Source organism: Python bivittatus, unplaced genomic scaffold (genome assembly GCF_059951505.1).
Source record: "Python bivittatus isolate LINGU-HERP-01145 unplaced genomic scaffold, Pbiv_v1 ctg000700_np1212, whole genome shotgun sequence".
Classification (NCBI taxonomy): Eukaryota; Metazoa; Chordata; class Lepidosauria; order Squamata; family Pythonidae; genus Python; species Python bivittatus.
The window spans coordinates 68407227-68432278 of record NW_028277098.1 but is presented as its reverse complement, the minus strand read 5'-3'; the positions used below and the strand labels follow the sequence as shown (position 1 = coordinate 68432278).

At 36.8% G+C, this 25052-nt stretch overlaps 1 long non-coding RNA gene across 1 annotated transcript in view; it reads left to right on the top strand.

Annotated features, from left to right (window-relative positions):
• LOC148214238 (uncharacterized) overlaps positions 1-25052 on the top strand; it is a 98363-nt gene that overhangs the window by 38410 nt on the left and 34901 nt on the right. The window contains exon 2 of the long non-coding RNA XR_015793474.1: positions 15384-15538. This is a non-coding gene — a long non-coding RNA (uncharacterized LOC148214238). The remainder of the gene's footprint in view (positions 1-15383; positions 15539-25052) is intronic.

The following is a 25052-nucleotide window of genomic DNA, read 5'->3' as shown; positions in this document are numbered from 1 at the left end:
AGGTCCAACAGGGGCTGTTCCTTTTACCAAACAGACTGACAAAGCAAGGAGTATGAAAATCAGTGCTATTTCACCCTTCCTTGTTTTATTGCTGGCTAGGAAGATCTTTGGTTGAAGAAACACATTAAATATTCAGTGGCAACAAACCATGGATTATTTAACTATTGTCTAGCTGGGTCAGCTCTTAAATGCTGCAGAATTATATGGTGTGCAAGAGAGAAAAGAGGAAGAACATCTTTACATTCCCTGTGTTTTACAAAGGCTTCTAGTATGATTTTGAAAGCTAATAACTGTCCATGGGCCAAATCTGTGTCCATGAACAAATCAACCAAACTTTTCTGATCTGGTGGTTTCGGTGTAAGACAACTCTCAGATTATTCAGCTGGCATGGCCCTGCAGCAGGGGACGGCCAGACTAAGACAATTTCTACAATATATCAAAAGTGGGGCTAGGGCAGTATTTTGTTGGCTTCATGGAAACTTTTACATACCTGCCACTTACTTAATGGCTGACCTGTTACTGGTCTACGAGAATATGTTGAAAATATATTTTTTTGAGGAAAGTGGCAAAGGCATAAAGTGGTCATTGAGGTCTCTGTCATAATGCAGTTTGTGAACTAGGCTCCAGAACAGAATTGTGGACATTGTAGGGAATTTACTAAGAGTTACCAGCAAATTTTGGTGTCACATTCCAAGCCAGTGTTCATAGCAATTGGAACTTCAAGACAGTAGAAGTGAACACCAGCTTTATAAACCTCTGGGGTGGGAGGAGGATTATAGACCAGATATAGCAGGGAACCCAATTGTTTATATCTTTGGCTAGTTATTGGGAGACATAGTAGAATTAAAAGCCATTATTTTCTGTAGGAACTCTCTAGGGGAAGTACCCTTATAAAAGTTCATATGTTACATAGGTATTACTTAAATGGAGAAAAAGATATATTAACTTCATACATTCTATCATTTTGACACATGTCATATGGTGAAATAAGTACTGCATCCATCAAATGTAATAATACTAAATGGCAGTCCTTAGTGAGCTTCACACCAAAAGGTGAAGTTCCAAAATTCATATATATGCATACTTGGAAGTATCCTATGAAAACAGATGAAGAGCAGGAAAGAGTTTCATATCCAATTTTTCTCCTCCTTCTCCTTCTCCTTCTCCTTCTCCTTCTCCTTCTCCTTCTCCTTCTCCTTCTCCTTCTCCTTCTCCTTCTCCTTCTCCTTCTCCTTCTCCTTCTCTCACAGGCTTCTTTATATCTACAGCATAAGACCTTTTTAAATTTACTGAAATATTTGCTTTCTATGTGGGTAGTTTTAGGTTGAAATCTGTGCTACTTCATCATCCTTCAAGTAAACTAATTGATGGAATATTGAGTATGTGGCTTTAAGGCTTTTAAAAACTGCCTTCCTGGTAAATCCGCAGCTCCTTGAAAACTTAATTGAGTTTGTCTCAATGATAAAATCAATAATGGTGAAAATGTTCTAAAACACACATCTTCTACATAATGATCAACTTCAGTACTACAATAAGAAGCATACTCATACTCATAATATTGTAAATAATTCAACCACAGTGCAGTTTTACATCCCACACAATTTACAGTTTAAAATTTGACACAGGGAGCCAGCAGAGAAAATAAGAAAAATGGGTTCTTTACTGACTATGCCAATGCACTCTATTTGGGGATGCCACCGAAGACCCACCTGCAGTGGTCTGCACGCTGGTAGCTAAGAACTGCTAAAGCCTCATAACAACAATATTGGAGACATTACATAAGTTGCCAATAGGTTTCTAGGTGCAATTCAAAGTGCTGATTTTAACTTTTCAAGCCCTTTAATGCCTTAACTCCTAGTACCTTCAGGACTGCCTTGTCCTGGTAGACCCACCAATGCTGTATGCTCACCAGGCTAAGCTCAGCTGTGTATTTAGTGGTGAGGTGAGAATTTTGGGAGCTCAAAGGAAATATTTTTCTGTGGTGGTTTCCACTTTTTGGGGGGCTGTCTACTCCCACTTTTTATTTTTTTATTTTATTTTTTTATTTATTTATTTTATTTTTCAAATTTGTATGCCACCCATCTCCCCCAGTGGGTGACTCTGGGTGGCTCACAATAATAATAAAAAACACAGGACTCTCCAGCCATAGACATAATCTATAAATTGTTAAAAACATATATAAAAATGGCCTAAAAACCTGCTGGACCAAGTGGGGCGGGCTGAGATGACCGGGGCGAGGCGGTTCCTCAGATAACCTGGTCCCATGCCATGAAGGGCTTTAAAGGTGATGACCAACACCTTGAATTGGACCCGGAAACAAACTGGCAACCAATGCAGCTCAAGCAACAGGGGTCTTATACGTGCCCTCCTAGGGGCATTAAGAACTGTCCGCGCCGCTGCATTCTGTACCAGCTGTAGCTTCCGGATACTCTTCAAGGGTAGCCCCATGTAGAGCGCATTACAGTAGTCCAACCCAGAGGTGACCAGGGCATGAGTGACTGTGCGGAGGCCCTCCTGATCCAGGAAGGGGCGTAACTGTCGCACAACACAAAGTCGTGCAAAGGCCCTCCTAGTCATGACTGCCACCTGCTCTTCGAGCAGGAGTCGTGAGTCCAGGAGAACCCCCAGATTACGCACCGGGTCTGTCTGGGGCAGTGCAACCCCATCAAGAACCAAAGATGACAAACTCCTAGATCCTGAGGCTCCCCGTATCCACAGCCACTCCGTCTTATCAGGGTTCAGCTGAAGCCTGTTGTCCCTCATCCAATAGAATCCCCACAAAATTCCAAGTTGTCTCTTGGCATCACTTAGAAACTTCTTGAAACAGAGCTTTTCTGCAGGGTATTTTGAGCCTAATGGTTATGAATCATTATCCAGGTTCCATGGTTTTTCACTTGTATTAATTTGTATATAGTTTTGCTTTACTATGTTGATTTTAATGACTGTAAACTGCCAAGAGTTGGTTGAAGCCTGTGGTATATATTAGCTAATTAGATAAATAAGAGTTATGCAAAGAAGTTCAGTGTAAAGAGTGGGGCAAAAGAAGCAAAATGATTTCACATATACTGTATACTGCTAGGAGCAGAACTGGTACTGGACAGAAAAAAACTCTTGGAGTTTTGATGAATAACTCATTGGCTGTATTCATGAAGCATGTTTAACCTAAACCCAGGGTAACAAACCAAAGTTGCTATGTTCATGCAACATGTAGGCCCAAATAAACCATATTAAGACTTAACATGATGATAAGTTCACACACATTCTAAGATGATGGTCAGGTTTCTAGAACACTCTGAACCACACCACCCATCCCATTTTAGCCTAGCCTAGAATTTTGAGTGAACCTGGCCACAAAAAAAATAAAAAAAACATTGACTCATGGGTGAACTAGCTATTCTACTATCTCTAAAAAGTGTTCTTTAGAGCAGGGTTCCTCAACCTTGGCAACTTTAAGATGGGTGGACTTCAACTCCCAGAATTCCCCAGTCAGCTCTGGGAGTTGAAGTCTGCCCGTCTTAAGGTTGCCAAGGTTGAGGAACCCTGCTCTAGAGTAAGCATACAGTAGCTATAGTGGGGGTAGAGGGAGTTTTCCTAGGTTTCTTGCTGAGAACAATCTCTTTCACACATACATACACACATACATAATGTCTTGGTACAATACTGGTGTGACTACAGTTGGAATCCCATATATATGGTTCTGGTAACCAAACTGTATAAACGATATAGAAAAGCTGGGAAAGAAGCAGAAAAGAGCAACAAAATGATCAAGAGTCTGGAGCAACCCCTCTGAGAAGAGAGTTTGGGGATCATTTAGTTTAGGAAAAAAATATAAGGAAGGACATGTACAGATAAAACTATGCATATTTTTGAAGGAGAAGAAAGACATAGAGAGATTTTCTTCCCTCTCACATAATGTTCAAATCTGTGGTTATCCACTAAAGCTGAATGCTGGGAGACTCCAAGTCAGCATTGATTTGTCAAGAATAAGCCTTGCCAGACAAACCTGATCTCATTATTTCTGTTTTGTTTTCCATTGGGTTTATATTTTGACTTCTGCTTTTTGTGGAATCCAAGTGATTTTTTTTCAAAACCCAATATGGTCCCCTCTAGACAATTGCTACTTTACTACTCTGATAGCTTGGCAGGAACTTGGTTCTTATTTTAGATGAAATTCAGTTGTTCTTTCAGCATTAGAGGTTCACATTCATCACATTCAGAAGATTTTGGAACAAAAATTTAAAATGACCTCTATTCATATGAAAAATGGATACTTTGGGATAATCCTAATTTAAAAATTGCAGGCAATTTTTGGGGGGAGGGGGGAGTACTTGTGTAGAAAAATATATAAATCCTGTAGATAAGTTTACTATCAAACATTCTTTAAAAACATGTGATGTAATTGCAAGAAGAATTTGGACCTAAAACTGCAGAATGCCATCATGTTCAGTTAAAACTGAAGAGTATCATTAAAATAGATATTGGTAATTTGCAAGTACTGTGGAATAAAGAGGTAGAATATCCCATTTTAACAAATCAAAGGGTCTTGTGTTTTGGAAAAAAACCCCATATTTTTATGTTCTTAAGATAAGACTAATTCATCAAGTGATTCTTGTTCATGTTTATTGGACACCTTAGTGGATGTTGAAAAAGAGTTGGGTGTCAATTCTTTTCTCCTGGAAATGCAATAAATTTGAGGGGACTGACATGTATGCTTTGAGCGTGCTGAATTGTTGTCCCATTTTGGTTTAATATTTACATTACTATTATTAATACTTTGGAAAGAAGAATAAAGTTTAAAAGCATTGATGTGATGTTGAGTTACAGTATATACCCAAACCTTGGGATATATTGATTTGTAAATAACCTTGAGTGCAAGTAAAACTTATAATTTTGCATTGTTGGCTAGAAATGGCCATTCTGGGCTTACAAATCTGGATGGAAGGAATGTGCTCACTTTCAGCCTTTGAACTGGCTCTTCATTGATGTAACAAAAAGTCAGTTCAATATGATTCCATGTGGGCAAGGTTTAATTTGTTGTTTAAAAACTGAATTACTTTTAATAACTTTTGCAATAGATGTGAGTGTGTTATTAAGGTTTCCTTCCTTCCTTCCTTCCTTCCTTCCTTCCTTCCTTCCTTCCTTCCTTCCTTCCTTCCTTCCTTCCTTCCTTCCTTCCTTCCTTCCTTCCTTCCTTCCTCTTTTTCTTTTTTCCCAATATATTGTTTTCTACTTTGCAGTAGTCTTTTCTCTCTCTCTTTATATTATAAAAATAAAAATACATGCATTTTAAAACTCTGTCTTATTGCTTATTATAGGCATCCATGCAAACCACAATGATGAAAAACAAAATGTGTATCGTGATGTCTTAAGGCAAACTGTGCCCTTTTGTACTTACATCTTAGTATTACACACAAATACGTAAATCACGGGCTTTGCATCATGACCTCACCATGCATATTTTGCCACATGCTATATCCTCCATGCAGACACATGCAATAAAATCTTTCATATTCTGATTCGGAAACAAGGTAGATGTGAGCTGGATGACATTACAGTTAAGTGGATGTATAGCTTGTTCAAAAATGACCACTGTTTGCCAACGGTTCCTCATCAAATTGGAGAGTTGTATTGAGTGGAATACCAGTAGTACTGGTTCTGGGCCCTCTATTCTTCAATAATCTTGTTAATAATGTGGATGAGGTAGTGAAAGGATTGGTGATCAAAGATGTAGATGCAATAAATTGAGTGGGACAGCTAACACCCTAGAAGATCAAAATGAAACTCAAAGTTATTTTGACAATGAAATTTAAGAGACAGATGTCAGGTTCTTCACTTAGGAAACAAAAATCAAATGCACAGACTGGGGGCAGAAGCATCCATGAGAGGGGTGTGTCAAAAAAGTCAACATGGTAGGCATGACCATGTGAATGAAGCTCCACCCCTTTTTAATGTGGATGTAAAATGTATAATGCATGTGCAGTCACAACCACCATTTTGACTTTTTGGACTCTCTGTACACAGGCTGTACACAGCCCTGACTATGAATATCTACCTTGGCAATATCACTTATGAAAAAATAGTGGAATGGTGTTTGAGTGCAAAGTGAATATGAGTCAGCATGTTGTATAGCTGCAAAAAGAATAAATGCAATTTTAGGCTACATCAACAAGAGTGTAGCTTCCAAATCACAAGAAGTAATATTTCTACTTTATTCTACAACTACTGCGGTGACTATGAATCTAGACATACTAGATCCAAGGGTTCTGACAAAATGGAACAGGTCCAGAAATGGGCAACCAGGATGATCCGGGGACTAGAAACTAAGTCCTTTCAAGAGAGAATGAAGGCAGTGAACATTTTTTAGCCCTGAGAGGAGAAAACTAAGGAGTGACTAAATGTTACAGAAAAAAAACTTCCCAACCTTAAGAACAGTTCAGTAATTACCAGTTACTCAAGAAGTTATTGGCTCCCCTTCAGTGGCTGTGTTCAAACAGAAGCTAGTCCTATTTGAATTCATCCATCAGGAATGCTTTAATCTGGATTCCTGCCCTGACTCAATAGCCTGAGTGGTGCCTTTCAAATTTATTTATTATATGGGTAGCTATAGGCCAATACATAGGTTTTACACAGAGCAAGATACAAAATAAACAAGTTGTCTTTTACCAAATTCATACAGAATATTCACCATATTAAATGAGGGAATCCCCCTTTGCAAGCAGTTGCCATAGCTTTCAAGTCGTTGTTCTGTAACTATAATGTTGCTACTAAAGAAGCCATATGTTGGGAGATATGGCTAACATAATATTTAAATAATCTTATTCTTTATTAACATCTAGATCTTAGCAGCCTAATACCTTCTTAAGGAGCAACAAATCAGAAACTGTAGTAGGTTTTGAATCTAGATATGACCACATATGTAGAACTTTGGCATCAGTGAGTTATATTGATTTCTCCTATCAATCACTGCCACTGATAGTGTGTTGGAGGAGTCAGAAGAGTGCATACTTAATCTCTGGCCTTTTTTTCTGTTTGATGTTATGAAGAAGGCTAAGACTTTAAAGAACAAGTCATCATGCTAACCCTTTAATATCTCCAGTACTGGAGAGATCATGCATGCTTCTTGATACAGATACTGGGCAATATAAGAACAAAGGTGCCATCATGGTTCTCCTGTTTATATGTTTCCTAGAGGCATCAGGTTGGCCATTATATGACTCTAAATGCTGACCTAGATAAGCCTTTGGTCTGATATATCAGGGCTAATGTTATTTTCTTATGAATTCCAGAGTTTTAGAGCAGCTCTTTGAATGCAGTGTTATTGCTCAACGACTGAGAGAAGATGCATGAGAGATAAATGAGATCTTCTCATCTTCTGCTATTTCTCAATTTATTTCACAAGACATACCTGTATTTCCTCACCTTTTTTTTTTTTTTTTTGCTGACATTTTTCAATGTCCCTTTTTAAAAAGGTTCTCTTTTGTTTTAGGCAGTGATTTTTCAGAGCTGATTAAAAATATAAAGTTCTGCAGACACTGTAATAATAGTGGAGTCTATCCTTGCTAATATAGTACAATCCAGGGGTTTAACATTTGATCTCAAAATTATTTTTCTGCTTTGATGAGAGTAGCCCCATGAAAGCCATTATTGGCCAACCTTAGTTGCATGATATTATTGTCGCCATCATATCATTTTCATCATTATCATCATATGTATTTATTTCAAAATTACATGACAACTATAAAACAGGGGCAGGAGAACAAGGTCAAGAGTACATTGGGAAAAATGATATCAATGGTGGGTGCATAAGATAGTGAGAAGAGCTGATAATGGGAGGAGATAAAGAGAAAGGGAACATTCCATTTATTCATCTTCTTCTACCACTCCACTCCCTTCCATTCATTCTCACACAAACCACTTCTCCATTGACCCATATTTTGAGACCCACTACATAGAACATTTCTGAAAAGAGCTTCTCTCTGTAATTTCTTGGTTTTGGCCTCTTCTCCATTTCAGCTTCCATTGATGCAGCTAATTATTTTTCTCAGCCTTTCATTCATTCACTTGTTTTTCTTTCACCACTGAATTTAGTGCCCAGTTGTTTGGATGATTCTGCCCTTCCAGTATCTCACCTATCATTTGAGACCTTTGCTTTTAGTGCTCTTTCCTTACACACAATTGTGTTGTCCAAGTCAGAGAGAGGCTCCCCTTTGTCTTCCTGGGATTTCAGTCAATCCTGCATGCTCTTATCTTCCATGTTCATTTTCAATGTTCCATCATTGAAGCAGGCAGGACTGGTACTGGCTGGAGAAGGAAGAAAGCAGAGTCATAAACAATCCTTACTCATTGCTCTACCTCTTCCCCTGCCAATCTTGGTGGTCCAGCTTCCTCTGAAGACAGGAGATGAAGCAGGAATCTGAAAATTAAAGGAGGAGGAGTTTGCAGACCCAGCATTTATTCTCAACAGCTTAGACCTATACAGATTTCTTTTCATAAATTCTTAGGTGCGATGATTCATGCCTTACATTTTCAGAATGGTAGAAAGGAATACCCCATGTTTAGTCCTCAGGTAAGTTGAGTGAAATAAAAACGGACTGTTCATTCAACAATAGGTGTTCCAGACACTATTGTGCTATGACTTGAACTGCACTGACAAAACCAATGGTGTATTCATACTTGATCATTTTGGACCTTAGATGTAATTTTTTTGGGCGGGGATTCCTTTTAGGCAACTTGGATATACTGACCATTTTCTTGCAGCAAAGAAAAGTATGTTTTAATGTAAAAATAAGAGCACAACTATCTCATCAACCAGCCTGTCAAATGTTACTTACTAAAAAGAAAGGATGTTATGAGTAGCATACCCTCAAAGATACATATCTGTCTCTTAGAGTTCCAGAAGGCCTTTAAGACCTGGCTGTGTTCCCAGGTCTGGGGTTAGTGTGCCTGTGGAACCACTGTCATGTTTTCTGACTGTTATGGCTGTTTCTTGTCTGGGCTGTTAGCTTTTAATTGTATATTTGATATGTTGTAAACTACCCAGAGTCTTTTGGAGTGGGTGGCTATAATTACTCAAATAAATAAATAAATATCATAATGACAAGTAACAAATGTCTATTGTGCTCTGATAATTATCTGGCCTTCCTCTGGCTGCAGGATGCTAAGGTTTTACTTTGAGATCCAGTCCTTGAAACACCACTGGATCAGAAACTGTATGTGACCTAGAAAATACATGAAAGAATCTTTGGTATAAACAAAAATTAGCAAGAAACAATTTCCTCATATAAATTACACCAAGGCTGCTATTTGTCCTGTGGGGAAATGCACACATGCCCCCACACAAATGTACACACAAGCACACAGGAAATCTTATCCACAGATGTACCGAATCATTCAGTTTAATCCTTATTTTCAATGTATTGAGCATTCAAGTAAAAGCTCAATTTAATGGGCCATTTGAGGAAGGGATGTGACTAAAATCCAAACATCTGTGAAATCTGAATTTGTGTCATTTCATTCAATTGTGTCATTTGCATAATTACATAAATTATACAGTCACAGTATAGCCTTGATTTAACAGTCATTAGTCTGTTAAATGAGGGTAAAGTCAGAATGAAACATTTATCCATTGTATCCCAAGTCTTTGATCCAAGGTTTTGCTCTTCTAAATAATACTACTTGCATCCAAATAAGTCAAGAATATGTTGCAAACCTGCTGTAAGCTGTCTCTTCCCCAAGTTCATCAAATCTGATTTTTTTTTCCACTAGCAAAACCATTTAGAAAGGCACTTACTTCCAAGGGGACTTAACCACTAATTGCTTAGGAAATCCTTGGTTTTATTTGCTGTGAATGGAATTCTATAAAAAGAACCCTGATCTTTTTCTTGCTCAGCCTTCTGCACAATCCTGATTCTTAGGAAGTTCAGAACCTCACAATGCTGATTATACTGTATTTAACTAATGAAGAGTGTGACATATAAAGAAACAGCAAGAAAAATGCCAGTCTGGGTAATGTGGGAATGGTGAAGTTGTCTCCCAAAGGTTTTGTCTTCAGAGTTAAAAATGCGCTCCAGGTCTGCAGTTCTATCATGTCTACTGAGAAGTAAGTTATGTTCTGTTTGATGGGACTTAGTCTCAAATAAATGGAATAAGAGAGAAGCCTAAGATTTTCTTTTTTAATGTACATGGTTTGTTGTCTAGTTATTGGGTTTGCACACCATATTACGTCACAGTGTAATTATTAGCACAATCCTGCCATTGCAGTTTATAAACCATGTTGTATACTGTACATATTCAAATCCAACTACTGTAACTTATTCAATAAATCATCATTAAAACAAACATCAAGGCTTAGCACAATGTGTGAAGCCAGCCTATGTCTTACTAGCTCTTATATATCAAAACATGGAAAGCAGATTAGTAGTCTGTTCATTCAAATCCCTTCAATCCTTCTGAAGCTGCAGAAAGTTGACAGCCTTTATTTATTTTCTTGTGGAAAGAATTTCAAAGACTTGAATCCCCCATGAGATTCCCAGTCTAAGCCTGATTATATTATTAAATTCTGTGTGTCAAGATTTTTTTTCTCTGGCTAGGGAATTTGGGAAGGATTTGTGGAATATGGGTGAACATTTGCATCTATGAAAAGGTCCCCTGAACATATCATAATGTGGTTGTAATAAATACATTCAGGTTAAACAGAGCCATCTGCACACAGATCACTCTAAATCTTTTTTTCAGGTCATGTGAATTTTCAAAGGAGCTTTAGTCTGAAGCAAAACCACAGATGCCACATTAGAAGTTCATTTGGCTGAGGAACTTCTGCTCAGATAGATTTTTCTCCCACTAGAAAGAATAACTTTGAAACACAGACTTGGGCTTTGAATTTTAAACATCTGCTTGTAAACACCAACTGGAGTATTGGAGAGCATAATCTATAGCAAATGTTTCATCCAAGCTGTCTTCAAAGGATAATTTAATGGAAGCATTTTGAAATACTGCACTAGGGGCTGCAGCATATCAGAACTGCCATGAATTTCAAGTAATGCCCAGCAGATGTTTCAAAGATCAAGGTGTGAGTTCCTCCCAATTAGATAAAAAGATTATCAAGGACAGAACACTGGGGGAGGGGGAGTTCAATATCTACTTTTATTAGGTTAACTAATCAGAGTTAATAATAACTAATAACGAACGCCGGTTTGGTCTAGTGGTTAAGGCACCAGGCTAGAAAGTAGGAGGTGGTGAGTTCAGTCCTGCCTTGGGCATGAAATGCAGCTGGGTGACTTTGGGCCAGTCACTCTCTCAGCCCAACTTACCTCACAGGGTTGTTGCTGTGGGGAAAATAGGAGGAGGAAGGACTATTAGGTATGTTCGCCACCTTGAGTTATTTATAAAAATAAGAAAGGTGGGATAATAAAAAAATTTAAAAAAAATCCCTAACAGTTGTTGGATCTTCTCTTCCCAGGATTTTACTTTCAAAAATGAAGACAAATAATTATTTATTTATTTCTTTTTCATAAGCTTCCTTGGGTGAGTGGAGCAAATGAAGAACATGTATTGTGATGTCACAACACAAGCCCTGTGATCGATGATGGGATGCAAGTACAAAAGGGCAGGGTTTGGGTCATGACATTGCAACACACCTTTTGTTTTGTTTTTTTTTGTTTTCTTGGCCATCACATAGTGGCTGCCTATGCCTCATAGCAAGCTTTGAGAAACTTCAGAGAGAAGAGAAAGAATATAGACTTCTCCCCAAAACTAAGATTGAGATCTGACTTCAAAACCAGCCATATTTTTCTCCAGGCTGTATTTTTCCAGTTTTCTTTACTCATCATGCCTAATGAGGCATTTTTGGAAATCTTAAAGTTTGAATGTTATTTTGTAAACCTTCAATTAGCCATAAAAGTATTGCCTTAATGTAGATTTTACATAATGTCGGTCGGACTTTGGATAGCAATGCAGGATTCTCACTGATGAAGCTTGATAGGAACCTTAATTAGTATTTCTATAAGAGAACTGTGAAACTTGCCCAGTGATTCCTCCCACAAAGTGACATGCTTGTAAATCACTCTGCTGAGGGTTATTTCCAGTGAGCACCTTGTATGAACTTGACTCAGTCATTGCTATGAGTTTGAATAAAGCTAAGAGGGAATTAATATAAAAATTAAAACAAATAATTAGTTTCATAATTGCATCAGTTTTGTGCAACATGGTCTCTGGAAAATAAATCATGGATGCTTGAGAGGGAGGTATTACCAGGTGCATTTATGGCTAATCTGTGGTTGGGGGCAATCATATCATGTGAACTCGCTGAAATATTATCTGGCAATTTGCATGTGTTTTCATATCTTAACAATTGCCTTGGTGCATTCCTTTTTTCAATAATAATTTTTATTAAAATTTGCATATATAAAGATAAAGAACTAAAACAAACTAAGGAAAATATAAAAGTAAAAAAGAAAAAGTGGATAAAGCAAAAAAGAAAATAAAAATAAAATAGTAATTAGTAAAAATAAATAAAAGGAAAAGGAAAAAAAAAAGAGATATATAAAGAAATGACTTCTCCCTTCATCAAGACAATTTCAAACAATTTCAGAACTTATCACCTTCTCTAATATTATAACAAAAGGTCTCTTCTTCCCATATCTCATCTCTTACCTATAAACAAATTTTAAAGCCTCATCATTCAGTCCTAATCAGCAAAAGTCCATTAAGAGTTACCAGAAATAACAACATCTATATTTTAACCTTAATCAAATAAGCCAACTTTGTATTCTTTTCCTTTCCTTTCAACACCATAACTTATCACTTTCTCTGAAAATACAACAAAAAATCTCTTCTTCCCATGTCTTATCTCTTATCTAAAAACAAATCTTTAAAGCCTCGTCATTCAGTCCAGGTCAAGAAAAACCCATTAAGAGCTGCTAGAAATCACAACATATATATTTTAACCTTGATCAAATAAGCCAACTTTATATTCCTTCCTTTTGCCTTTAAAAATTTGGACATTTAATCCCTTTCAATAATGTTCCAAAAGTTGACTTCTTTTCATTTTCTCTTTGTCTTTTCTCATGAACTCCTTTATAAATTTAACTCACCTCTTTTGCAAGTCCAAGATAAGAAGGTTGACCAAATCATTCTTCTGGTTTATTATTTGTGTGTCCCTTTTAGTTATTAAGGCATTAGTCTGTTTCATTTGTAAATCCAATGTAACATCTTTTTCCATATCATTCTTGTAACTTGTCATTTTTAAATCCACATCCAAGACAACTTCAGTCTCAGTCATATCCCCTTCTATCTCCTTTTAAACCCATTTTTATGGTAGCAGACAATCTTAAGAGAAATTTCTGAGTTCATTGTTCCCAAATATCCTTGAATCCTTCCAAAGTGAAAATATTTTTTCTCCATTCTGTATTAGTGGGTCTCTTCTCCTTTAATTATAATCTTTAGTTCTTTCTGGTTGCCTCTTGTGTTCAGCCTTCAGAGACTCCTCTTATCATGTTTTTCTCTAATCCACAATATTTTCCCATAGGAAAATTTCTCATGCTTAGATTCAAAATCTTCATATATATTTTAATAGAATTTTAAATAATCCACAGGAAGGATTCTTATAATTAATTTCAAAATATTATTTTCAATCCATCTGGCCCCTTAGTCCATTGTTCTAATCACCCTTTTGCTTTTATTTCAAAATAATTTTTTTTTAAGCCCTTAAACTTACATGAAACTTCTTTCACTGAGGATTGAAGGAGAATCACCTGTTGTAGTAAAATTTGTCATTCTGAAAGTTCTTAATATCCAAAAAGCATTTAACAAGCAATTTCCAGACATGATTAAGAAAGGAAGTGACAAATGCAGTGTCTGTTGGAAAGCTCAGAACTGCAGCTTGGGCAAAGCTGACTTTTACTCAACTCCCAGAGCTCTAAAACCTACTGGAGACCATTATTTTACAGTCTCCTTGCAGGGAGCCTCCCTATGAAGTGCTTGTGGGAGATCCCAGGTCCTCCCCTTTATCTGGAGAGGAATTTGGAGGAGCCTATCTCTTCACAGGCTCCTCATTCTGCTGCAGTTGTTCAGTATGCCATTGCTTCCCTGGAAGTCCACCACCTTGGTGCTTTCCTATATATGCTCACTTGGAGAAGAGACCTACTACTAATTTTTCCTATTGTTTCCTCTCTTTAATATCCATGAACATGTAGATATAGTTTTTAAAGAAACGATTGATTCAAGAAACTTTATTAGAAAGTTATACAATCTAGTTTGTTGCTATTGATTCAACAATCCAAGTAATTATTTGCATTGGTATACCTTCTTCCCCAAAATCCTACAAAAATTTTTGCAAGCATTAATGAATGGCTTTTCATAGTTTACAGCTGGGTCTGCTTTGTTTTGTTTAAACTGCTAAGAGATTAACAGAATCTCCAATGCGGTATTGTTGGACAGATGGCTATTACCTGGTGGAAAAGGTTTTTCACAACTGCAAAGAGTAACTTAGATCAAAATGATTTTGCTGTTCTAAATATAAATTTTGTCTGGGGATTTCTGTCTGCATTCCCCCCCCCCCCCCAACTCTTACTAAGTCCTACTTAAAGGCATCCAAGCTATAAATGCTACAATTTAAAATGCTCTTTTTAAAAGTTATTTTGAATTGCTTTCCATATTTTTTTTTGGTGAAAGATACAGTGGGAAGACAACACCCAGCACAGGCTGAGTTCTGGAATACCTAGAGGCATTAGTGCCATAGGTCCTGTGTGCCAACTTTAAGAAAGTCTAGGGCAGGACTAAGGGTTACATATGCTTTTGGAGTAATAAGTTGGTGCAGGAATTCCCAAAAATGAGTGAACAAAGATTTGATTTAATTTTAAATGTAATTAAATTACATTTTAATTAAAATTAAATTAAATTAAATTAATTAATTCCAGTTAATATAATTATTCCCATATATTAGGAGATCAGGTTGTATGAAACAACATCTTCAGTTAAATCAGACTCCCAGGAACATGCACACTTTGTGTGTAGCCTGACTTTCTGTGCCATGCTTTGTAGTTTGGTGTTTGGCAGCAATATGAGAGTGTGCCTTGTCTGACCTTATTTATTTATACCTATTTATTTAATTTGTATACTGCCAAATCTTTCAGATTCCTGGTGGCTTTCAAAAATAAGAACACATATGAGGGCTGAATGAAAAATAATGTCTCCACCTTTGTAGATTTAGTTTAAAGAGGGATATTTTAATATATGAAACATGAAAATAATCCTTGAAATGAACTCTCTTGTTATCTGTATTTACTTCCCCATATAATTACCACTGTTCACTACACAACTCTGCCAATGATGAACAAGCTTCTTAAAGCTACCACAAAAGCTCCTCATTTTGTCTTTTCAACCAGGTCCTGAAAGTCCTTTCTACCTCCTCATTTGAGTCAAACAGATATTCACAAATGCCTTCCTTCAAGTTTTGGGAAAAGGTAGGACTCAAGTCCAGACTGATGGGAGATGGAGTAAGACGGTGAGATCCAATGTCACAATTGGTGGCTCATGAGGTGTAAGTATTTTCACATCAGAGCTTCTAGCACATCAGTATTTTTTCTGTTGGCAACTTATAATATTGGAGATGTTACTTTTCATTCAGCCCTTGTATGGAAACAATTAGAACTCCTAAAAAGGTCAACTATCTCCAAATAATATAATACAAAACCACCTAAATAATAAACTATAATTAAAAAAATACATAAGAGTTATTTAATCCAATAGTGGCAGCCGTTCTCCAAGGTCCTCTGGAAAAGCTTGGGTTTCACCAATTGGAAGGCCATCTTCTATATTAGGCATAGAAATACTTTTGATAGAAGAACTTGCTATCTGAAACAACATTTTCATGTGGGCACATATATGAAAATGAACCATGGATGTGATTGGATGTGGTAACTGATATAATGGTATATGGTCACAGACAGTTAAATCTATTTGTCTAATGATGCTTGTTTAGAAAGAACAAAGGTCATTAACAAGTATTTAAACTCCAAAGAGAGAAAGATAAGATTAATCAAGGCTAAAAAGGGAACAAATAAGAGTGAAGGGTTTTTAAGATGTTACTCACTTAGATTTTCTTGATAGAATTGGTTGCTAAAGCATTCATACTATAACTCAGAGGTTCTCAGACTTTGGGTTAGGACCCAGATGAGTTCACAACAACTTAGAGAGGAATCAACTTTTTTAAAGAATTGCCTCAGGCAATGCAGTCAAACTCAGATCAGTGAGTATTATTAAGATTATGAATAGGTTTTTCACCAGCTTCCTTTTCTCAGCAGAGGCACAAGACTTCTGTGAACAACTGAAAGAAATGGAGTCGTTTTGTATATTAATCCCCAACTAAAACCAGAACTTGAATTGACTGATCAACATCTCAGATTTGTTGAGGTGGAAGTTGAATTACTTGGAGCTAAGACTACGGTACTGGGAATTTATGCCCCAAATGAGGACAAAGTGACCTTCTATAAATGACTTATGGAGAGACTGATAAGTTTTTCTTATGAAAATTGTTGTTTGATGAGAGACTGGAATAAAGTGATAATTCCACAATTAGATAGAACATCAGAGAAAAATATCAAAATTACTCAAGGTAAATTACCAAACACTTTTTTTGATTTGATGGACAATTTAGGGCTAGTGGATTCATGGAGACAGAAAAATGGTGATTCCAAAGAATACACTTACTTTTCAGAAAGACATAGATCCTTCTCAACAATAGATATGATTTGGGTTTCAAAGAATTTGGCAACTAAGATCTCTAAAGAAGAGATTCTACCAAAGGCTTTTTCTGATTATAACCCTGTGAGTTTGGTTTATAAAAGGAAATCTACCTCTTTTAGATGGCGATTAAATGAAATGTTGCTATAGCAAGAAGCAATAGTGGAGGACTGGAAAAGGAAATTAGCAGAATTTTTTAAAAACAATTTAAATAAAGGCACTGATTTAAGAATGATTTGGGATGCAAGTAAAGCTTTTATTAGAGGTTATTTCATACAACATAATACTGAAATTAAAAAGAAGAGCCAAGAGAAAACACGGGCCATTTGTTTTGTTTGAAGTTTGTTTGAAAATAAAATACCTGGCTATGTTTCTCCCTAAAGTTTGGATCAGTATGCAAAATGAGTACCAAAAATTAAGTGAGAAGCAATGAACATAATAATTTTATTTGCAGCAAATTAGTTCTGTGAGTTAGGGTTTTCTGCAATTGCTGCTATAAAAGCAAACAGTGATAAAAATATATGTGGAACAAAAAATAAAAAGGCTATCTAAAAAATGAAAGTATTCTTTCAGGAATGATGCAAAAGTAAGCAAACTTATTCTTCCTATTAATAACGGTTTTGAATGAATTTCTTTTTGTTTATTTCCAGTGAAATCGATTTATTTTATAAAGTTGTAACATTCTATCATTGTTTTATCTGATATTAAAATTTAATTATTAAAAGTACATGGTATATTTATTTTTCATCCCAGCCCTAACTCCAGTGAAATAATTAGTTTAATTCACATGGAGGGCTGCATAAATTCAGTTGTCATTTTGGGGAGTCTGTGAGGGAGTGAAGTTGGGGGTGCCATCAGTGTTTGGGAAAAGTAAGCTGCAGCCAGGCAGAAACGCCTCTCGCCCCATTTCCCTTGGTTCCCTGGCTACTCACAAGCATACAGACCAGCTGTCCAGCCACAGCCTGGCATTTTCAAGGACCTGCATCCAGAGGCAGCCTCATCCCACCCAGGCTCTTAGCTTAGAAAAGTAAACCTTAAGACAGAATGGAGGAGGAAGTGTGTGTAGAGGGTGTGTGTGTGTAAGAGGAAAGGTGAAAAGACAGGGAAGCAGAGGCGATGTCTGAAGAGTGGCAGCTATTACAAGCAGGCAAGAGAACTATCATTCAACTGCCAGGACCACAGGCTGTGGTGAGCAGCATATCTTGGTGGGAGTCCTGCCTGGAGCTTGGAGCTTTGCTGGGAGCTCAGTAGCAACTAGAAGAGGAACCACCACACTGAACCAGCACCTCATCTCAACTAGGGCAAGTATATTTGGAAAAAGGCAAAGGTTGTACGCCACTTTACAGACTTTATAGGCTTTATATATTTATATAGACTTTATACATTTTATAGACTTTTGCTTGAACTAAGTATTAAAGAACTGAGTATCAAAGACATATTTACATGGCAACATCACCTTGCAAGTCCTAGATGGGTGGAGACCAATAATCTGTTGTTGGGAAAGGCGTGGGCTGCAATAAAGCATTTTGTACAGATTTGCTACAGGAAAACAAAGAACCCTCACAGAGTCATAGTATTGCAAAATCTGAGAACCTCTGCTGCAACTAAAAAGAAGCTATGTTTTCTTCCCTTGTAGAAATGATGACCCAACGATGATATTTGTTGGTATCTTTGTTTACTATGTGCAGTTCCAAAATTGTGACAGTTTTATCACCCTGATTATCTTATCTGTCATATGTGTCTGTTTGCAAGTAGTAACGGCCACCAATCTTCACTCAGAATCATCAATGCTGTCCAGTTTCCCATTTGGATCCTTCATTCATAGAATGCTTGCATTGATCACAGTCATCCTTGTTTTATCCCTGTGCATTTTCCTTGAATTGCTGTGCCCTCTGATTGACATTGTGAATTTGATTATAGACATCTTTCTACCTCCAGAAGAAACTGTATTTTTTCTTTTTTCTTTTTTCTTTTCATTTCTAGGAGGAACAGACTGTTTTTAACATATACTTTTATCTTAATAATAATTCAATAATAATTCAAACTGTTCTTCTATGAGATGGTATTTTCAGCCTCTCCCTCACAAGGGTAGGAAAACTAGTAGGAGGAAATGTAGTGAATTTCCTTGGGGCTAACTAGAAATAGTAATGAGAAAGAGGATCTTCATTATAATGAGAAACACACCAAGCAAAGACTGCTAGATGTATTTCACTGTAACATATAAAGGACATAAAGGACAGAATTTTATCCATAAATCAGTTTAATAGATTACAGATCTCCTTTGCTTAATGCAAATTAATGAGCATGACTAAGGCTACATATCTTTCTGTCAACATTTCTTTCTGATAACCCTCCTCCAAACCGAAGGAAGGAAGGAAGGAAGCAAGCAAGCAAGCTATGGGACCTAATGAGAGAGACATTCTGTGAATCTCTTGAATTTTATTGTTCTCTGAATTATAAAACTGCTCCCACACACAAAATTGTGGTAATTCCCCATTTAACCTACCATTTAAATTGAAAGTAGACTGAATATGGTGCTTAAGCCTTAGCTTAATAAAAAACACCTGGAAAATCATGACCCCTGCTCTTAAGTTTATTGTTTCATTAGACTGGGTCATTGCCTGGCTACTATAGGCCTTGGCACACACACAAAAGGACTTCCCACAGTCTGTGGGGGTTCCCCAGCCCCCTTTTTACATGATTTATCTCACACTTCATACCCCAACTAAGAAATCCCCTCAGAAATCAGTGAGTTTATACTTTCTGTTTTGAAAATGAAGACAAGAGGAGGAAAATGAGGCAACACAATTTATGTCTCTCTTAGTCTGATATATTGCATTTCATTTCATGAAACAGCCTACATAAAAAAGCTTTGATACATCAATTAAAAGTTCATAATTAAATAGTTTTATATTAGTTGGACTATTTGAATTTTGTGTCAATTGTTTTAGTCACATTCCTGATGGGTAGGATCAGCATGTATTAAAAATTGCACATTGTTCAAGAACTGGCCTTTGATCTGATCCAGCAAAGCAATTAGATTCCTTTTTGCTAAGAGCAAGGAAATCCTGCCTATATTTCATTAATTTCTTCCAGACCCTTGGGTTTTCTTTAACTAGAAGTTTAGGATGCACATAGTCCTATGCAAATAAACATGCTCCTGACATTGCATCTAAAATTACTATTTTGGAGGGGAAGGAAGGACTGTTTAAGGTCTTGTGTTACATTATTGTAGCGATCTCCCATTCGTAAGGAGAAGTGTCTTTGCCTTTTTTTTGCCAAAACCAATTAATTAGAACAATTTTAAATTAGATCATTCAATTCCATACAAATCAGTGAACCCTAGATTATATTCCATGTGACGCCTGTAATACAGTTCCCTTGCATGCTTTTAATTGTTCCAGGGCAGGTTAGCCAACAATGTGTACAGACAAATCAGTAAATATTTGTTCTATGAATATGCTTTAATGATGAGAAAGAACAGTCAGTGAAATGTGCTCTCAAGCCCAGTAATATATGAGTGTAATATTTCCAGTCGGGTTTGATACATTGTTGTTAATATAACTAGAATTCTTATCTGAGCAGGATAATGATCTTTCACTAATCATGGAGAATGTTAGCCTGTGGATTCTTAAGATAATTGTCTCTTTAATTAATGGTAGATCAGATAGTGGTATTACTCTGCTTGTCTGATCGATTAGAAGAGGAATGTAACTTTCAAGCATATAATGCCAAAGGCTCTTTATCCATATTATACAGGGAAGAAAAGCAATGAGAGAGAAACCTATAAAGAAACCAACCCCTCAGGGAGAAGGAATTTATTCTCACTAGCGATTCTGACAAGGTGGCAAGCTGGCCAATGATCAGTTGTGTTGGAGACCCAGTAAGGAATTTATAGCTTCAGAATGAAGAAACAGGGCAAATGTAAACTGAAAGAATTGCTGCAATGGAAAACTAACACTAAGGCTCAATTTCCTTTCCTGCTTAATATAGCAATTAAGGCTCCAAGATCAACCTATAGCTTAACACATCCTTCTCTTACCTGATGCCCTTCAGATAAGTTAGATTTCAATTCCTATAAACCCAACGATCCTTTGATCATACTGTCTGGAGATTATAGAAGTTAAGTCCAGCACTTCTGGAGGATGCTAATTGAGAAAAGGCTAGTAGAAGAAAAGAGCAGGTGAAATCATGGGAATCACGGGACCTTCATATTTGACATTAAAGAGAATAGTAACCTGACATCTCTAGTCATAAACAAAGTGCAGTTCTTCTTATTTCCCTGCTTTCTTTATAAATAGGTTTGCAAATCCCATATTTCTTTATAAATAGGTTTGCAGAGTCCCCCACTGGGGGGAGATGGGTGGGGACAAATTAATTAATTAAACAAACAAACAAACTGTGAAACAATATGTTTTGGCATCTTTTATGGTTTGGTTTGCCTTGCAAACGCAGAAAATTGAATTACTGAGAAAATCATTGTTAAGTTAACCATGTGTATGCTGCAACATCTTCCTATTCCACAGATAAGAATAACTAAATCTAATGAAATTGTCAGCTGTAGATTTAGGTTGGCTGGTACCCTTAGGCAGAATTGATTGACAGATTAGGCAAAATGTCGGGCAGAGTGATAATCACAAACACTCCTGTTTGTGCAGAGCGCAGCAAAAACTCCAGGAAAATATTAGCCATGGCAGCAAACACAATGCAATGTCCATTTCTTGTTTCCCAAAGAAATCCAGTCAGAAAATATATACTAACTGGTGTTTATTGATAAAAATGCAAAATTCCATAAAATGCAAATATCATACAAAATATAAAGAAAAACACATCTTCTCATTTAATGTAGCATCCAAGACTTATTAGCAACACAAGCTCAACAAAATCTCAAGCTACAACCCTTAGAGAAGAGGTACGCTACTTGGTACTTTGGTACAACTACGTAGCCCATAAAACCTACATAGTGGCTAACACTAAAACAACTAACAACTACTCAGAGAGACTGAACATTTTCCTCTCCTTGTATTATAGCTCTATGCCACCCCCACTGAGTAACTAGCATACACACGCCAATAGGTGGCAGTAAATAGCGCAATACACAACACACAATAACAGGTGTTTTTCACATGATCTCTGTAGTCAAAATATTATTTGTTATTGTTGTAAAGATAACGGGATGAATCCTTTCCCATGAGAAAGAAAATTCTGACACAAAATAGATCTGGCAAATCTTGTCCAATGTCTACTGGAGAAGGGCACAAAGCTACCAAATTCTATTTTAATAGAAAGAGCTGTTTCTGAGTAATATGAATAAAAGTAGTTGTGATGATTAATTCTCTTGCAGTTTCCCCCATCAAGAGACTGTAAATATAACCATCAGGATTTTGATCACCCGGTTGGAACATGCCCCAAACAAATGTATCAAAATAGACTAGTGACCTCAAATTTGGGAAATGATTATTTTCATTTGGCAAAGTATCCTAAAATTTGGGAGCAGGACTGAGGAAGCACCTTCTCAATTTTCCACTAAACTAAGTTGTAAATGTTATGTGATAAGAAAGAACATTTCTTATAGATCTTTTAAAAATCTGAACAAAATCACATGGGAAAATTTTTTTTTCACAGCTGCTTTTCTACATTCTTACTGTTGTTCTTGCTTTAAGAGTGTGAGGGCATGCTTTAAGGGTGATGATGATGATGATTCATTCAACTTATAGCCTTCCTTTCTATTACAGAAACTGATTGTAATTAATGTGTACAATAAAAGAGATAAACATTTCCTAAAATTAATAAACAGTTAAAAGCCTGGCCAAAGAGATGCATCTTGGCTGCTCTTCTAAAGGTGGAGACAGAAAAGGCCAATCACAGTTCTTCAGAGAGCACATGCCAAGACCTGGAAATAAAGCGGAGGAAGTCCTCTGCTGTGATGCATGTAATTGAACCTCTGACAACAGTGACGACTCCAGAAAGACCTCTCTTGCAGTTTTTCATGTCTGGAATGATTCATAAAGGAAGAGGTACCAAAAAGTCAAGCCCAAAGCCATTTAGGGCTTCCAAAGCTATTACCAATACTTTAAACTGAGCCAGAAAAACAAATAACAAAGCTCTTCCACGTGATTCTTGCATCTTGTACTTCTTCTAGATTTTGTACCAATGTCAACTTCCTAACAATTGTGTTTTGTTGTGGAATGCAGTCATAGTTGCTTGAGTTCTTCCTGACCCTATGTGGTTCGCTATTAATCATGTCATAATTCATGATGGGCACTTTTCCCACACTACTGAGACGTAAGGTAAATGTACCCCAATCTTTTTCTCCCTCCCAACTCTGCATATGACATGATTAGCAATGTACCACTATTATTACCACACATACTACATGCATTTGCTGTGGGAAACACTACTGGAAGACTAGTGCAGCAGTGAGAAACACAGTTGCCATATAAAATGTGAAACAGGTCTGAGTTAATATTGCCATTGGGCCTTTGAAGTCCAAGCAACCAGGAAAAAAGAGAAGTGACAGTTACTATTAACATTATCCATCCTCCCAAATGAGAAAGCAATCAAAGACTTGCAGTTCTGGGCTGGGAGACTGACTTCACATTAAACAGATTTGATGGGAATCAATCAGTTGTGATGGAGCAACACTTAGAAGTATTTTAGTTCCTAATTTTGTTCTGCTGAAGGAAAGAAAATGCCAGAAGTCGTCATTCTTCTGTGACATGGAGCAATTAGAGAGGAAACGTTAACTGCACCCCTTGGGGCTTCAGGCTATTTCATATCCTTCTTTGACTTACGCAACATCCCCCTGTTAGTAGATTATAATGGAAAAGATTTACCAAGCAACTGATTATAAAATATTAATTGTAGAGCTGACAGGAGTGAGAATTATTTTGCAATAGTAATTATAATGAAAATAGTGCTCTGCATTTTGTGGAGAAAATGTTCAAGCCAATGTATTAAAATATTAATAGTTACAAAAACTTCTGAAAAACAAAGACTCCAAACATAATGAAGAAAACGAGGCCCTACTATCAATATATTGAACTGAACACAGGAAAAAAAGAAAGAAAGAAAAGAAAAGAAAAGAAGTTAAATCAACATAGCTCCTAAAGACTTATACTTTCAGATAACATGCAATAAACAAGAGCTGATGCTGATGTGAAAATCAGGCTTTTGGAAATGGAAGCTTTATTTTATTTCTAATTGAATTGGGTATTTAACAGTCAGAAGTATATGCAATATGTTTATGAGGAACACGAGGGATGTGTACCATTATTTTTTGACATTCTTAGGATGTGCTTGAGGAACTTAGCAGACTAAATATCATTTTTGCAATTTGTAAATTGTGTATGGGGGAAAATACAGCTTTGACTCTTCACTCTTCATGTGGTTATGACATGGATTGGGTACCACCCTTCTGGATATTGGTACTGGGAAAAAAGCTTGCATTTCCATGAATAGAAGCTTTCTTCCCAAAGCAAGTAGCATACAAGGGTAGCCTCTCTAGACTGAAACTATAATGTAGGAGAACTGGTTAGACCCCTTATAGCCATCATTATTGTAGGACGGGAGTTGTGTTAATCTATGGTAGGCAAAAATCAGGAGTCTGGTAGCTCACTTCATCAGATGCATAGAGTGGACAAACTGATGTAGAATTTAAACTGGGATGAAGTGGGGGGAACAGGAGAGGAAGAGAGGGGAAGACAGGTTTATGTAGATACACATGAGAAATATTACCTTACCAATTAACAATTATAATGTGTTAAAAACACATTGTTGAGATCTTCTGAGATAGTCTGGAACTTTTGATCTATGTGAGTTCAGCAATCACTCAATCATGTTATTAAATTGTTATTTTTTCCAAAAAGGTCAACTATGAGATCTGCAGTAGAATGTTCTGGGGGATTGAAGTGATCTGATATTATTTTGTGGAAGCTGGAAGCTGCACTTCTTTGCTGCACTTCCACCTGGAACACACTACTAAATCTATCATCTATAGCCAGGCTCCATGCTGCAACTACATTTCTTCTGACCCACTTGACAGAGATGCTCAGTTGATGGTGACTGAACCACCCACCCAATGAGATCAATAGACAAAGCAAGAGAACCTGATCAATTCCCAGGGAGAACCTATTAAAATGACACGACAGGTTGTCACTTATAGCTCACAGCTCTGGCCATTTGAGCTACAACCCACATTGGACAATGGTACTACACTTTCCTAGGCATTAGGTGAGATGCCCATGCTTGTATATAGATAATCACGCAAGCTGAAGCAGATTCTCCCAAGCAACAAGAAACCAAGACCATGA